The following is a 16,154-nucleotide window of genomic DNA, read 5'->3' on the forward strand; positions in this document are numbered from 1 at the left end:
TTGCGTAGGGGATAAACGCCCCACCCATGGCCGGTTAGCTCAGTTGGTTAGAGCGTGGTGCTAATAACGCCAAGGTCGCGGGTTCGATCCCCGTACGGGCCAAGCACAGCTTTTTAGAGGTCCCGTGCACTCGTTTCATCCCAGGTAGGTCGATGCTGAAGCTTGTTTCTTTTTACTCCGCGTTTTGTTCATAGTGCTTTCTGTGTAGAATTGCATGCCTAACTGATTTGCAGAAGTAGTTGTCCCTATGGTGTGGTGGTGTTATTTGAAGCCTGTAGCAAGCAGATAGTATAGTTGCAGCGTATTTTGCTGTTGACCTTTGCGCCATTGCAATGGATCTCTGTGTTAAGCTTGGTGCTGTGTTTATGTGCTGATGGTGTCTCTGGTGCTGTATTCATGTACTGATGATGGGTCTTGTGTTGAACTCATATGCTGATGTAGTCATATGCTGATGGAAGTGCTGTTTCCGCAGCCAGGCACTGACGGTGGTTCTGGTGATGTATCAATGTAGCTGTGGCAATCTTTAACTTACTAGACTTGATATTAGGTCATGCTAGGGTCAGTATGCCGTCCTGAAAATACAGCTGTCTGAATGAGGCCATTATTGGTCTGCCGAGCAAAAGTTTGACAAAAGCTCCCAGACACTATAGACAGCTTTGCCATCATTAGGGCGGCTGCTCTCTCTCCCAAAAATTGCAGTTTTCTTCACAGTCTCGCCTCCCTTGTCTGAAAGTGCCAAAACGAAAAAGGAGCCTGGCCAACAGGGGTTCATCTGATCATTCACATACCGCGTGTGCACTTTCTCGGAGTGCGATGCCAGAGGTGACGGCACAGCCAATCCTCGTTAGTATAGTGGTAAGTATCCCCGCCTGTCACGCGGGAGACCGGGGTTCGATTCCCCGACGGGGAGGCCTCTCTTATATTCTTGAATTTGCTCCGAGAAGCTGATCCTGCTGGCAATAAATTCATATTCAGGGGCTTTTGATATTTTATTGTTTGATTGTCACTTTACTGCCACCAGAAGTCTCTACATTGTGTGATAAATCCATCCCCCCCCCAAAACGGAATTATTTGCGCTCATACCTATTTCCAGTTCTTTGCGTAGGGGATAAACGCCCCACCCATGGCCGGTTAGCTCAGTTGGTTAGAGCGTGGTGCTAATAACGCCAAGGTCGCGGGTTCGATCCCCGTACGGGCCAAGCACAGCTTTTTAGAGGTCCCGTGCACTCGTTTCATCCCAGGTAGGTCGATGCTGAAGCTTGTTTCTTTTTACTCCGCGTTTTGTTCATAGTGCTTTCTGTGTAGAATTGCATGCCTAACTGATTTGCAGAAGTAGTTGTCCCTATGGTGTGGTGGTGTTATTTGAAGCCTGTAGCAAGCAGATAGTATAGTTGCAGCGTATTTTGCTGTTGACCTTTGCGCCATTGCAATGGATCTCTGTGTTAAGCTTGGTGCTGTGTTTATGTGCTGATGGTGTCTCTGGTGCTGTATTCATGTACTGATGATGGGTCTTGTGTTGAACTCATATGCTGATGTAGTCATATGCTGATGGAAGTGCTGTTTCCGCAGCCAGGCACTGACGGCGGTTCTGGTGATGTATCAATGTAGCTGTGGCAATCTTTAACTTACTAGACTTGATATTAGGTCATGCTAGGGTCAGTATGCCGTCCTGAAAATACAGCTGTCTGAATGAGGCCATTATTGGTCTGCCGAGCAAAAGTTTGACAAAAGCTCCCAGACACTATAGACAGCTTTGCCATCATTAGGGCGGCTGCTCTCTCTCCCAAAAATTGCAGTTTTCTTCACAGTCTCGCCTCCCTTGTCTGAAAGTGCCAAAACGAAAAAGGAGCCTGGCCAACAGGGGTTCATCTGATCATTCACATACCGCGTGTGCACTTTCTCGGAGTGCGATGCCAGAGGTGACGGCACAGCCAATCCTCGTTAGTATAGTGGTAAGTATCCCCGCCTGTCACGCGGGAGACCGGGGTTCGATTCCCCGACGGGGAGGCCTCTCTTATATTCTTGAATTTGCTCCGAGAAGCTGATCCTGCTGGCAATAAATTCATATTCAGGGGCTTTTGATATTTTATTGTTTGATTGTCACTTTACTGCCACCAGAAGTCTCTACATTGTGTGATAAATCCATCCCCCCCCCAAAACGGAATTATTTGCGCTCATACCTATTTCCAGTTCTTTGCGTAGGGGATAAACGCCCCACCCATGGCCGGTTAGCTCAGTTGGTTAGAGCGTGGTGCTAATAACGCCAAGGTCGCGGGTTCGATCCCCGTACGGGCCAAGCACAGCTTTTTAGAGGTCCCGTGCACTCGTTTCATCCCAGGTAGGTCGATGCTGAAGCTTGTTTCTTTTTACTCCGCGTTTTGTTCATAGTGCTTTCTGTGTAGAATTGCATGCCTAACTGATTTGCAGAAGTAGTTGTCCCTATGGTGTGGTGGTGTTATTTGAAGCCTGTAGCAAGCAGATAGTATAGTTGCAGCGTATTTTGCTGTTGACCTTTGCGCCATTGCAATGGATCTCTGTGTTAAGCTTGGTGCTGTGTTTATGTGCTGATGGTGTCTCTGGTGCTGTATTCATGTACTGATGATGGGTCTTGTGTTGAACTCATATGCTGATGTAGTCATATGCTGATGGAAGTGCTGTTTCCGCAGCCAGGCACTGACGGCGGTTCTGGTGATGTATCAATGTAGCTGTGGCAATCTTTAACTTACTAGACTTGATATTAGGTCATGCTAGGGTCAGTATGCCGTCCTGAAAATACAGCTGTCTGAATGAGGCCATTATTGGTCTGCCGAGCAAAAGTTTGACAAAAGCTCCCAGACACTATAGACAGCTTTGCCATCATTAGGGCGGCTGCTCTCTCTCCCAAAAATTGCAGTTTTCTTCACAGTCTCGCCTCCCTTGTCTGAAAGTGCCAAAACGAAAAAGGAGCCTGGCCAACAGGGGTTCATCTGATCATTCACATACCGCGTGTGCACTTTCTCGGAGTGCGATGCCAGAGGTGACGGCACAGCCAATCCTCGTTAGTATAGTGGTAAGTATCCCCGCCTGTCACGCGGGAGACCGGGGTTCGATTCCCCGACGGGGAGGCCTCTCTTATATTCTTGAATTTGCTCCGAGAAGCTGATCCTGCTGGCAATAAATTCATATTCAGGGGCTTTTGATATTTTATTGTTTGATTGTCACTTTACTGCCACCAGAAGTCTCTACATTGTGTGATAAATCCATCCCCCCCCAAAACGGAATTATTTGCGCTCATACCTATTTCCAGTTCTTTGCGTAGGGGATAAACGCCCCACCCATGGCCGGTTAGCTCAGTTGGTTAGAGCGTGGTGCTAATAACGCCAAGGTCGCGGGTTCGATCCCCGTACGGGCCAAGCACAGCTTTTTAGAGGTCCCGTGCACTCGTTTCATCCCAGGTAGGTCGATGCTGAAGCTTGTTTCTTTTTACTCCGCGTTTTGTTCATAGTGCTTTCTGTGTAGAATTGCATGCCTAACTGATTTGCAGAAGTAGTTGTCCCTATGGTGTGGTGGTGTTATTTGAAGCCTGTAGCAAGCAGATAGTATAGTTGCAGCGTATTTTGCTGTTGACCTTTGCGCCATTGCAATGGATCTCTGTGTTAAGCTTGGTGCTGTGTTTATGTGCTGATGGTGTCTCTGGTGCTGTATTCATGTACTGATGATGGGTCTTGTGTTGAACTCATATGCTGATGTAGTCATATGCTGATGGAAGTGCTGTTTCCGCAGCCAGGCACTGACGGTGGTTCTGGTGATGTATCAATGTAGCTGTGGCAATCTTTAACTTACTAGACTTGATATTAGGTCATGCTAGGGTCAGTATGCCGTCCTGAAAATACAGCTGTCTGAATGAGGCCATTATTGGTCTGCCGAGCAAAAGTTTGACAAAAGCTCCCAGACACTATAGACAGCTTTGCCATCATTAGGGCGGCTGCTCTCTCTCCCAAAAATTGCAGTTTTCTTCACAGTCTCGCCTCCCTTGTCTGAAAGTGCCAAAACGAAAAAGGAGCCTGGCCAACAGGGGTTCATCTGATCATTCACATACCGCGTGTGCACTTTCTCGGAGTGCGATGCCAGAGGTGACGGCACAGCCAATCCTCGTTAGTATAGTGGTAAGTATCCCCGCCTGTCACGCGGGAGACCGGGGTTCGATTCCCCGACGGGGAGGCCTCTCTTATATTCTTGAATTTGCTCCGAGAAGCTGATCCTGCTGGCAATAAATTCATATTCAGGGGCTTTTGATATTTTATTGTTTGATTGTCACTTTACTGCCACCAGAAGTCTCTACATTGTGTGATAAATCCATCCCCCCCCCAAAACGGAATTATTTGCGCTCATACCTATTTCCAGTTCTTTGCGTAGGGGATAAACGCCCCACCCATGGCTGGTTAGCTCAGTTGGTTAGAGCGTGGTGCTAATAACGCCAAGGTCGCGGGTTCGATCCCCGTACGGGCCAAGCACAGCTTTTTAGAGGTCCCGTGCACTCGTTTCATCCCAGGTAGGTCGATGCTGAAGCTTGTTTCTTTTTACTCCGCGTTTTGTTCATAGTGCTTTCTGTGTAGAATTGCATGCCTAACTGATTTGCAGAAGTAGTTGTCCCTATGGTGTGGTGGTGTTATTTGAAGCCTGTAGCAAGCAGATAGTATAGTTGCAGCGTATTTTGCTGTTGACCTTTGCGCCATTGCAATGGATCTCTGTGTTAAGCTTGGTGCTGTGTTTATGTGCTGATGGTGTCTCTGGTGCTGTATTCATGTACTGATGATGGGTCTTGTGTTGAACTCATATGCTGATGTAGTCATATGCTGATGGAAGTGCTGTTTCCGCAGCCAGGCACTGACGGCGGTTCTGGTGATGTATCAATGTAGCTGTGGCAATCTTTAACTTACTAGACTTGATATTAGGTCATGCTAGGGTCAGTATGCCGTCCTGAAAATACAGCTGTCTGAATGAGGCCATTATTGGTCTGCCGAGCAAAAGTTTGACAAAAGCTCCCAGACACTATAGACAGCTTTGCCATCATTAGGGCGGCTGCTCTCTCTCCCAAAAATTGCAGTTTTCTTCACAGTCTCGCCTCCCTTGTCTGAAAGTGCCAAAACGAAAAAGGAGCCTGGCCAACAGGGGTTCATCTGATCATTCACATACCGCGTGTGCACTTTCTCGGAGTGCGATGCCAGAGGTGACGGCACAGCCAATCCTCGTTAGTATAGTGGTAAGTATCCCCGCCTGTCACGCGGGAGACCGGGGTTCGATTCCCCGACGGGGAGGCCTCTCTTATATTCTTGAATTTGCTCCGAGAAGCTGATCCTGCTGGCAATAAATTCATATTCAGGGGCTTTTGATATTTTATTGTTTGATTGTCACTTTACTGCCACCAGAAGTCTCTACATTGTGTGATAAATCCATCCCCCCCCCAAAACGGAATTATTTGCGCTCATACCTATTTCCAGTTCTTTGCGTAGGGGATAAATGCCCCACCCATGGCCGGTTAGCTCAGTTGGTTAGAGCGTGGTGCTAATAACGCCAAGGTCGCGGGTTCGATCCCCGTACGGGCCAAGCACAGCTTTTTAGAGGTCCCGTGCACTCGTTTCATCCCAGGTAGGTCGATGCTGAAGCTTGTTTCTTTTTACTCCGCGTTTTGTTCATAGTGCTTTCTGTGTAGAATTGCATGCCTAACTGATTTGCAGAAGTAGTTGTCCCTATGGTGTGGTGGTGTTATTTGAAGCCTGTAGCAAGCAGATAGTATAGTTGCAGCGTATTTTGCTGTTGACCATTGCGCCATTGCAATGGATCTCTGTGTTAAGCTTGGTGCTGTGTTTATGTGCTGATGGTGTCTCTGGTGCTGTATTCATGTACTGATGATGGGTCTTGTGTTGAACTCATATGCTGATGTAGTCATATGCTGATGGAAGTGCTGTTTCCGCAGCCAGGCACTGACGGTGGTTCTGGTGATGTATCAATGTAGCTGTGGCAATCTTTAACTTACTAGACTTGATATTAGGTCATGCTAGGGTCAGTATGCCGTCCTGAAAATACAGCTGTCTGAATGAGGCCATTATTGGTCTGCCGAGCAAAAGTTTGACAAAAGCTCCCAGACACTATAGACAGCTTTGCCATCATTAGGGCGGCTGCTCTCTCTCCCAAAAATTGCAGTTTTCTTCACAGTCTCGCCTCCCTTGTCTGAAAGTGCCAAAACGAAAAAGGAGCCTGGCCAACAGGGGTTCATCTGATCATTCACATACCGCGTGTGCACTTTCTCGGAGTGCGATGCCAGAGGTGACGGCACAGCCAATCCTCGTTAGTATAGTGGTAAGTATCCCCGCCTGTCACGCGGGAGACCGGGGTTCGATTCCCCGACGGGGAGGCCTCTCTTATATTCTTGAATTTGCTCCGAGAAGCTGATCCTGCTGGCAATAAATTCATATTCAGGGGCTTTTGATATTTTATTGTTTGATTGTCACTTTACTGCCACCAGAAGTCTCTACATTGTGTGATAAATCCATCCCCCCCCCAAAACGGAATTATTTGCGCTCATACCTATTTCCAGTTCTTTGCGTAGGGGATAAACGCCCCACCCATGGCCGGTTAGCTCAGTTGGTTAGAGCGTGGTGCTAATAACGCCAAGGTCGCGGGTTCGATCCCCGTACGGGCCAAGCACAGCTTTTTAGAGGTCCCGTGCACTCGTTTCATCCCAGGTAGGTCGATGCTGAAGCTTGTTTCTTTTTACTCCGCGTTTTGTTCATAGTGCTTTCTGTGTAGAATTGCATGCCTAACTGATTTGCAGAAGTAGTTGTCCCTATGGTGTGGTGGTGTTATTTGAAGCCTGTAGCAAGCAGATAGTATAGTTGCAGCGTATTTTGCTGTTGACCTTTGCGCCATTGCAATGGATCTCTGTGTTAAGCTTGGTGCTGTGTTTATGTGCTGATGGTGTTTCTGGTGCTGTATTCATGTACTGATGATGGGTCTTGTGTTGAACTCATATGCTGATGTAGTCATATGCTGATGGAAGTGCTGTTTCCGCAGCCAGGCACTGACGGCGGTTCTGGTGATGTATCAATGTAGCTGTGGCAATCTTTAACTTACTAGACTTGATATTAGGTCATGCTAGGGTCAGTATGCCGTCCTGAAAATACAGCTGTCTGAATGAGGCCATTATTGGTCTGCCGAGCAAAAGTTTGACAAAAGCTCCCAGACACTATAGACAGCTTTGCCATCATTAGGGCGGCTGCTCTCTCTCCCAAAAATTGCAGTTTTCTTCACAGTCTCGCCTCCCTTGTCTGAAAGTGCCAAAACGAAAAAGGAGCCTGGCCAACAGGGGTTCATCTGATCATTCACATACCGCGTGTGCACTTTCTCGGAGTGCGATGCCAGAGGTGACGGCACAGCCAATCCTCGTTAGTATAGTGGTAAGTATCCCCGCCTGTCACGCGGGAGACCGGGGTTCGATTCCCCGACGGGGAGGCCTCTCTTATATTCTTGAATTTGCTCCGAGAAGCTGATCCTGCTGGCAATAAATTCATATTCAGGGGCTTTTGATATTTTATTGTTTGATTGTCACTTTACTGCCACCAGAAGTCTCTACATTGTGTGATAAATCCATCCCCCCCCCAAAACGGAATTATTTGCGCTCATACCTATTTCCAGTTCTTTGCGTAGGGGATAAACGCCCCACCCATGGCCGGTTAGCTCAGTTGGTTAGAGCGTGGTGCTAATAACGCCAAGGTCGCGGGTTCGATCCCCGTACGGGCCAAGCACAGCTTTTTAGAGGTCCCGTGCACTCGTTTCATCCCAGGTAGGTCGATGCTGAAGCTTGTTTCTTTTTACTCCGCGTTTTGTTCATAGTGCTTTCTGTGTAGAATTGCATGCCTAACTGATTTGCAGAAGTAGTTGTCCCTATGGTGTGGTGGTGTTATTTGAAGCCTGTAGCAAGCAGATAGTATAGTTGCAGCGTATTTTGCTGTTGACCTTTGCGCCATTGCAATGGATCTCTGTGTTAAGCTTGGTGCTGTGTTTATGTGCTGATGGTGTTTCTGGTGCTGTATTCATGTACTGATGATGGGTCTTGTGTTGAACTCATATGCTGATGTAGTCATATGCTGATGGAAGTGCTGTTTCCGCAGCCAGGCACTGACGGCGGTTCTGGTGATGTATCAATGTAGCTGTGGCAATCTTTAACTTACTAGACTTGATATTAGGTCATGCTAGGGTCAGTATGCCGTCCTGAAAATACAGCTGTCTGAATGAGGCCATTATTGGTCTGCCGAGCAAAAGTTTGACAAAAGCTCCCAGACACTATAGACAGCTTTGCCATCATTAGGGCGGCTGCTCTCTCTCCCAAAAATTGCAGTTTTCTTCACAGTCTCGCCTCCCTTGTCTGAAAGTGCCAAAACGAAAAAGGAGCCTGGCCAACAGGGGTTCATCTGATCATTCACATACCGCGTGTGCACTTTCTCGGAGTGCGATGCCAGAGGTGACGGCACAGCCAATCCTCGTTAGTATAGTGGTAAGTATCCCCGCCTGTCACGCGGGAGACCGGGGTTCGATTCCCCGACGGGGAGGCCTCTCTTATATTCTTGAATTTGCTCCGAGAAGCTGATCCTGCTGGCAATAAGTTCATATTCAGGGGCTTTTGATATTTTATTGTTTGATTGTCACTTTACTGCCACCAGAAGTCTCTACATTGTGTGATAAATCCATCCCCCCCCCAAAACGGAATTATTTGCGCTCATACCTATTTCCAGTTCTTTGCGTAGGGGATAAACGCCCCACCCATGGCCGGTTAGCTCAGTTGGTTAGAGCGTGGTGCTAATAACGCCAAGGTCGCGGGTTCGATCCCCGTACGGGCCAAGCACAGCTTTTTAGAGGTCCCGTGCACTCGTTTCATCCCAGGTAGGTCGATGCTGAAGCTTGTTTCTTTTTACTCCGCGTTTTGTTCATAGTGCTTTCTGTGTAGAATTGCATGCCTAACTGATTTGCAGAAGTAGTTGTCCCTATGGTGTGGTGGTGTTATTTGAAGCCTGTAGCAAGCAGATAGTATAGTTGCAGCGTATTTTGCTGTTGACCTTTGCGCCATTGCAATGGATCTCTGTGTTAAGCTTGGTGCTGTGTTTATGTGCTGATGGTGTCTCTGGTGCTGTATTCATGTACTGATGATGGGTCTTGTGTTGAACTCATATGCTGATGTAGTCATATGCTGATGGAAGTGCTGTTTCCGCAGCCAGGCACTGACGGTGGTTCTGGTGATGTATCAATGTAGCTGTGGCAATCTTTAACTTACTAGACTTGATATTAGGTCATGCTAGGGTCAGTATGCCGTCCTGAAAATACAGCTGTCTGAATGAGGCCATTATTGGTCTGCCGAGCAAAAGTTTGACAAAAGCTCCCAGACACTATAGACAGCTTTGCCATCATTAGGGCGGCTGCTCTCTCTCCCAAAAATTGCAGTTTTCTTCACAGTCTCGCCTCCCTTGTCTGAAAGTGCCAAAACGAAAAAGGAGCCTGGCCAACAGGGGTTCATCTGATCATTCACATACCGCGTGTGCACTTTCTCGGAGTGCGATGCCAGAGGTGACGGCACAGCCAATCCTCGTTAGTATAGTGGTAAGTATCCCCGCCTGTCACGCGGGAGACCGGGGTTCGATTCCCCGATGGGGAGGCCTCTCTTATATTCTTGAATTTGCTCCGAGAAGCTGATCCTGCTGGCAATAAATTCATATTCAGGGGCTTTTGATATTTTATTGTTTGATTGTCACTTTACTGCCACCAGAAGTCTCTACATTGTGTGATAAATCCATCCCCCCCCCAAAACGGAATTATTTGCGCTCATACCTATTTCCAGTTCTTTGCGTAGGGGATAAATGCCCCACCCATGGCCGGTTAGCTCAGTTGGTTAGAGCGTGGTGCTAATAACGCCAAGGTCGCGGGTTCGATCCCCGTACGGGCCAAGCACAGCTTTTTAGAGGTCCCGTGCACTCGTTTCATCCCAGGTAGGTCGATGCTGAAGCTTGTTTCTTTTTACTCCGCGTTTTGTTCATAGTGCTTTCTGTGTAGAATTGCATGCCTAACTGATTTGCAGAAGTAGTTGTCCCTATGGTGTGGTGGTGTTATTTGAAGCCTGTAGCAAGCAGATAGTATAGTTGCAGCGTATTTTGCTGTTGACCTTTGCGCCATTGCAATGGATCTCTGTGTTAAGCTTGGTGCTGTGTTTATGTGCTGATGGTGTCTCTGGTGCTGTATTCATGTACTGATGATGGGTCTTGTGTTGAACTCATATGCTGATGTAGTCATATGCTGATGGAAGTGCTGTTTCCGCAGCCAGGCACTGACGGCGGTTCTGGTGATGTATCAATGTAGCTGTGGCAATCTTTAACTTACTAGACTTGATATTAGGTCATGCTAGGGTCAGTATGCCGTCCTGAAAATACAGCTGTCTGAATGAGGCCATTATTGGTCTGCCGAGCAAAAGTTTGACAAAAGCTCCCAGACACTATAGACAGCTTTGCCATCATTAGGGCGGCTGCTCTCTCTCCCAAAAATTGCAGTTTTCTTCACAGTCTCGCCTCCCTTGTCTGAAAGTGCCAAAACGAAAAAGGAGCCTGGCCAACAGGGGTTCATCTGATCATTCACATACCGCGTGTGCACTTTCTCGGAGTGCGATGCCAGAGGTGACGGCACAGCCAATCCTCGTTAGTATAGTGGTAAGTATCCCCGCCTGTCACGCGGGAGACCGGGGTTCGATTCCCCGACGGGGAGGCCTCTCTTATATTCTTGAATTTGCTCCGAGAAGCTGATCCTGCTGGCAATAAATTCATATTCAGGGGCTTTTGATATTTTATTGTTTGATTGTCACTTTACTGCCACCAGAAGTCTCTACATTGTGTGATAAATCCATCCCCCCCCCAAAACGGAATTATTTGCGCTCATACCTATTTCCAGTTCTTTGCGTAGGGGATAAACGCCCCACCCATGGCCGGTTAGCTCAGTTGGTTAGAGCGTGGTGCTAATAACGCCAAGGTCGCGGGTTCGATCCCCGTACGGGCCAAGCACAGCTTTTTAGAGGTCCCGTGCACTCGTTTCATCCCAGGTAGGTCGATGCTGAAGCTTGTTTCTTTTTACTCCGCGTTTTGTTCATAGTGCTTTCTGTGTAGAATTGCATGCCTAACTGATTTGCAGAAGTAGTTGTCCCTATGGTGTGGTGGTGTTATTTGAAGCCTGTAGCAAGCAGATAGTATAGTTGCAGCGTATTTTGCTGTTGACCTTTGCGCCATTGCAATGGATCTCTGTGTTAAGCTTGGTGCTGTGTTTATGTGCTGATGGTGTCTCTGGTGCTGTATTCATGTACTGATGATGGGTCTTGTGTTGAACTCATATGCTGATGTAGTCATATGCTGATGGAAGTGCTGTTTCCGCAGCCAGGCACTGACGGCGGTTCTGGTGATGTATCAATGTAGCTGTGGCAATCTTTAACTTACTAGACTTGATATTAGGTCATGCTAGGGTCAGTATGCCGTCCTGAAAATACAGCTGTCTGAATGAGGCCATTATTGGTCTGCCGAGCAAAAGTTTGACAAAAGCTCCCAGACACTATAGACAGCTTTGCCATCATTAGGGCGGCTGCTCTCTCTCCCAAAAATTGCAGTTTTCTTCACAGTCTCGCCTCCCTTGTCTGAAAGTGCCAAAACGAAAAAGGAGCCTGGCCAACAGGGGTTCATCTGATCATTCACATACCGCGTGTGCACTTTCTCGGAGTGCGATGCCAGAGGTGACGGCACAGCCAATCCTCGTTAGTATAGTGGTAAGTATCCCCGCCTGTCACGCGGGAGACCGGGGTTCGATTCCCCGACGGGGAGGCCTCTCTTATATTCTTGAATTTGCTCCGAGAAGCTGATCCTGCTGGCAATAAATTCATATTCAGGGGCTTTTGATATTTTATTGTTTGATTGTCACTTTACTGCCACCAGAAGTCTCTACATTGTGTGATAAATCCATCCCCCCCCCAAAACGGAATTATTTGCGCTCATACCTATTTCCAGTTCTTTGCGTAGGGGATAAACGCCCCACCCATGGCCGGTTAGCTCAGTTGGTTAGAGCGTGGTGCTAATAACGCCAAGGTCGCGGGTTCGATCCCCGTACGGGCCAAGCACAGCTTTTTAGAGGTCCCGTGCACTCGTTTCATCCCAGGTAGGTCGATGCTGAAGCTTGTTTCTTTTTACTCCGCGTTTTGTTCATAGTGCTTTCTGTGTAGAATTGCATGCCTAACTGATTTGCAGAAGTAGTTGTCCCTATGGTGTGGTGGTGTTATTTGAAGCCTGTAGCAAGCAGATAGTATAGTTGCAGCGTATTTTGCTGTTGACCATTGCGCCATTGCAATGGATCTCTGTGTTAAGCTTGGTGCTGTGTTTATGTGCTGATGGTGTTTCTGGTGCTGTATTCATGTACTGATGATGGGTCTTGTGTTGAACTCATATGCTGATGTAGTCATATGCTGATGGAAGTGCTGTTTCCGCAGCCAGGCACTGACGGCGGTTCTGGTGATGTATCAATGTAGCTGTGGCAATCTTTAACATACTAGACTTGATATTAGGTCATGCTAGGGTCAGACGGACTACACCTCAACAAACCTGGGAAACACACATTCGCCAGAAGACTCGCTACACTCATCAGGAGGGCGTTAAACTAGAAGAAGAGGGGACGGGAAGAAAAACATTAGACTCGAACAAAGACGACCCAGGAAAACATACTCAGAAGGGAGGTAAGAACATTTCTAAAACAATCCACAGTGAGGAGATTGGAACAAAACAAAATCCTCTAAACTGCATGCTCGCAAACGCCAGAAGCCTGACAAACAAGATGGAAGAACTAGAAGCAGAAATATCTACAGGTAACTTTGACATAGTGGGAATAACCGAGACATGGTTAGATGAAAGCTATGACTGGGCAGTTAACTTACAGGGTTACAGTCTGTTTAGAAAGGATCGTAAAAATCGGAGAGGAGGAGGGGTTTGTCTCTATGTAAAGTCTTGTCTAAAGTCCACTTTAAGGGAGGATATTAGCGAAGGGAATGAGGATGTCGAGTCCATATGGGTTGAAATTCATGGAGGGAAAAATGGTAACAAAATTCTCATTGGGGTCTGTTACAAACCCCCAAATATAACAGAAAGCATGGAAAGTCTACTTCTAAAGCAGATAGATGAAGCTGCAACCCATAATGAGGTCCTGGTTATGGGGGACTTTAACTACCCGGATATTAACTGGGAAACAGAAACCTGTGAAACCCATAAAGGCAACAGGTTTCTGCTAATAACCAAGAAAAATTATCTTTCACAATTGGTGCAGAATCCAACCAGAGGAGCAGCACTTTTAGACCTAATACTATCTAATAGACCTGACAGAATAACAAATCTGCAGGTGGTTGGGCATTTAGGAAATAGCGACCACAATATTGTGCAGTTTCACCTGTCTTTCACTAGGGGGACTTGTCAGGGAGTCACAAAAACATTGAACTTTAGGAAGGCAAAGTTTGAACAGCTTAGAGATGCCCTTAATCTGGTAGACTGGGACAATATCCTCAGAAATGAGAATACAGATAATAAATGGGAAATGTTTAAGAACATCCTAAATAGGCAGTGTAAGCGGTTTATACCTTGTGGGAATAAAAGGACTAGAAATAGGAAAAACCCAATGTGGCTAAACAAAGAAGTAAGACAGGCAATTAACAGTAAAAAGAAAGCATTTGCACTACTAAAGCAGGATGGCACCATTGAAGCTCTAAAAAACTATAGGGAGAAAAATACTTTATCTAAAAAACTAATTAAAGCTGCCAAAAAGGAAACAGAGAAGCACATTGCTAAGGAGAGTAAAACTAATCCCAAACTGTTCTTCAACTATATCAATAGTAAAAGAATAAAAACTGAAAATGTAGGCCCCTTAAAAAATAGTGAGGAAAGAATGGTTGTAGATGACGAGGAAAAAGCTAACATATTAAACACCTTCTTCTCCACGGTATTCACGGTGGAAAATGAAATGCTAGGTGAAATCCCAAGAAACAATGAAAACCCTATATTAAGGGTCACCAATCTAACCCAAGAAGAGGTGCGAAACCGGCTAAATAAGATTAAAATAGATAAATCTCCGGGTCCGGATGGCATACACCCACGAGTACTAAGAGAACTAAGTAATGTAATAGATAAACCATTATTTCTTATTTTTAGTGACTCTATAGCGACAGGGTCTGTTCCGCAGGATTGGCGCATAGCAAATGTGGTGCCAATATTCAAAAAGGGCTCTAAAAGTGAACCTGGAAATTATAGGCCAGTAAGTCTAACCTCTATTGTTGGTAAAATATTTGAAGGGTTTCTGAGGGATGTTATTCTGGATTATCTCAATGAGAATAACTGTTTAACTCCATATCAGCATGGGTTTATGAGAAATCGCTCCTGTCAAACCAATCTAATCAGTTTTTATGAAGAGGTAAGCTATAGGCTGGACCACGGTGAGTCATTGGACGTGGTATATCTCGATTTTTCCAAAGCGTTTGATACCGTGCCGCACAAGAGGTTGGTACACAAAATGAGAATGCTTGGTCTGGGGGAAAATGTGTGTAAATGGGTTAGTAACTGGCTTAGTGATAGAAAGCAGAGGGTGGTTATAAATGGTATAGTCTCTAACTGGGTCGCTGTGACCAGTGGGGTACCGCAGGGGTCAGTATTGGGACCTGTTCTCTTCAACATATTCATTAATGATCTGGTAGAAGGTTTACACAGTAAAATATCGATATTTGCAGATGATACAAAACTATGTAAAGCAGTTAATACAAGAGAAGATAGTATTCTGCTACAGATGGATCTGGATAAGTTGGAAACTTGGGCTGAAAGGTGGCAGATGAGGTTTAACAATGATAAATGTAAGGTTATACACATGGGAAGAAGGAATCAATATCACCATTACACACTGAATGGGAAACCACTGGGTAAATCTGACAGGGAGAAGGACTTGGGGATCCTAGTTAATGATAAACTTACCTGGAGCAGCCAGTGCCAGGCAGCAGCTGCCAAGGCAAACAGGATCATGGGGTGCATTAAAAGAGGTCTGGATACACATGATGAGAGCATTATACTGCCTCTGTACAAATCCCTAGTTAGACCGCACATGGAGTACTGTGTCCAGTTTTGGGCACCGGTGCTCAGGAAGGATATAATGGAACTAGAGAGAGTACAAAGGAGGGCAACAAAATTAATAAAGGGGATGGGAGAACTACAATACCCAGATAGATTAGCGAAATTAGGATTATTTAGTCTAGAAAAAAGACGACTGAGGGGCGATCTAATAACCATGTATAAGTATATAAGGGGACAATACAAATATCTCGCTGAGGATCTGTTTATACCAAGGAAGGTGACGGGCACAAGGGGGCATTCTTTGCGTCTGGAGGAGAGAAGGTTTTTCCACCAACATAGAAGAGGATTCTTTACTGTTAGGGCAGTGAGAATCTGGAATTGCTTGCCTGAGGAGGTGGTGATGGCGAACTCAGTCGAGGGGTTCAAGAGAGGCCTGGATGTCTTCCTGGAGCAGAACAATATTGTATCATACAATTATTAGGTTCTGTAGAAGGACGTAGATCTGGGGATTTATTATGATGGAATATAGGCTGAACTGGATGGACAAATGTCTTTTTTCGGCCTTACTAACTATGTTACTATGTTACTATGTAGTATGCCGTCCTGAAAATACAGCTGTCTGAATGAGGCCATTATTGGTCTGCCGAGCAAAAGTTTGACAAAAGCTCCCAGACACTATAGACAGCTTTGCCATCATTAGGGCGGCTGCTCTCTCTCCCAAAAATTGCAGTTTTCTTCACAGTCTCGCCTCCCTTGTCTGAAAGTGCCAAAACGAAAAAGGAGCCTGGCCAACAGGGGTTCATCTGATCATTCACATACCGGGTGTGCACTTTCTCGGAGTGCGATGCCAGAGGTGACGGCACAGCCAATCCTCGTTAGTATAGTGGTAAGTATCCCCGCCTGTCACGCGGGAGACCGGGGTTCGATTCCCCGACGGGGAGGCCTCTCTTATATTCTTGAATTTGCTCCGAGAAGCTGATCCTGCTGGCAATAAATTCATATTCAGGG

Source organism: Ranitomeya imitator, chromosome 4, assembly GCF_032444005.1.
Source record: "Ranitomeya imitator isolate aRanImi1 chromosome 4, aRanImi1.pri, whole genome shotgun sequence".
Classification (NCBI taxonomy): domain Eukaryota; kingdom Metazoa; phylum Chordata; class Amphibia; order Anura; family Dendrobatidae; genus Ranitomeya; species Ranitomeya imitator.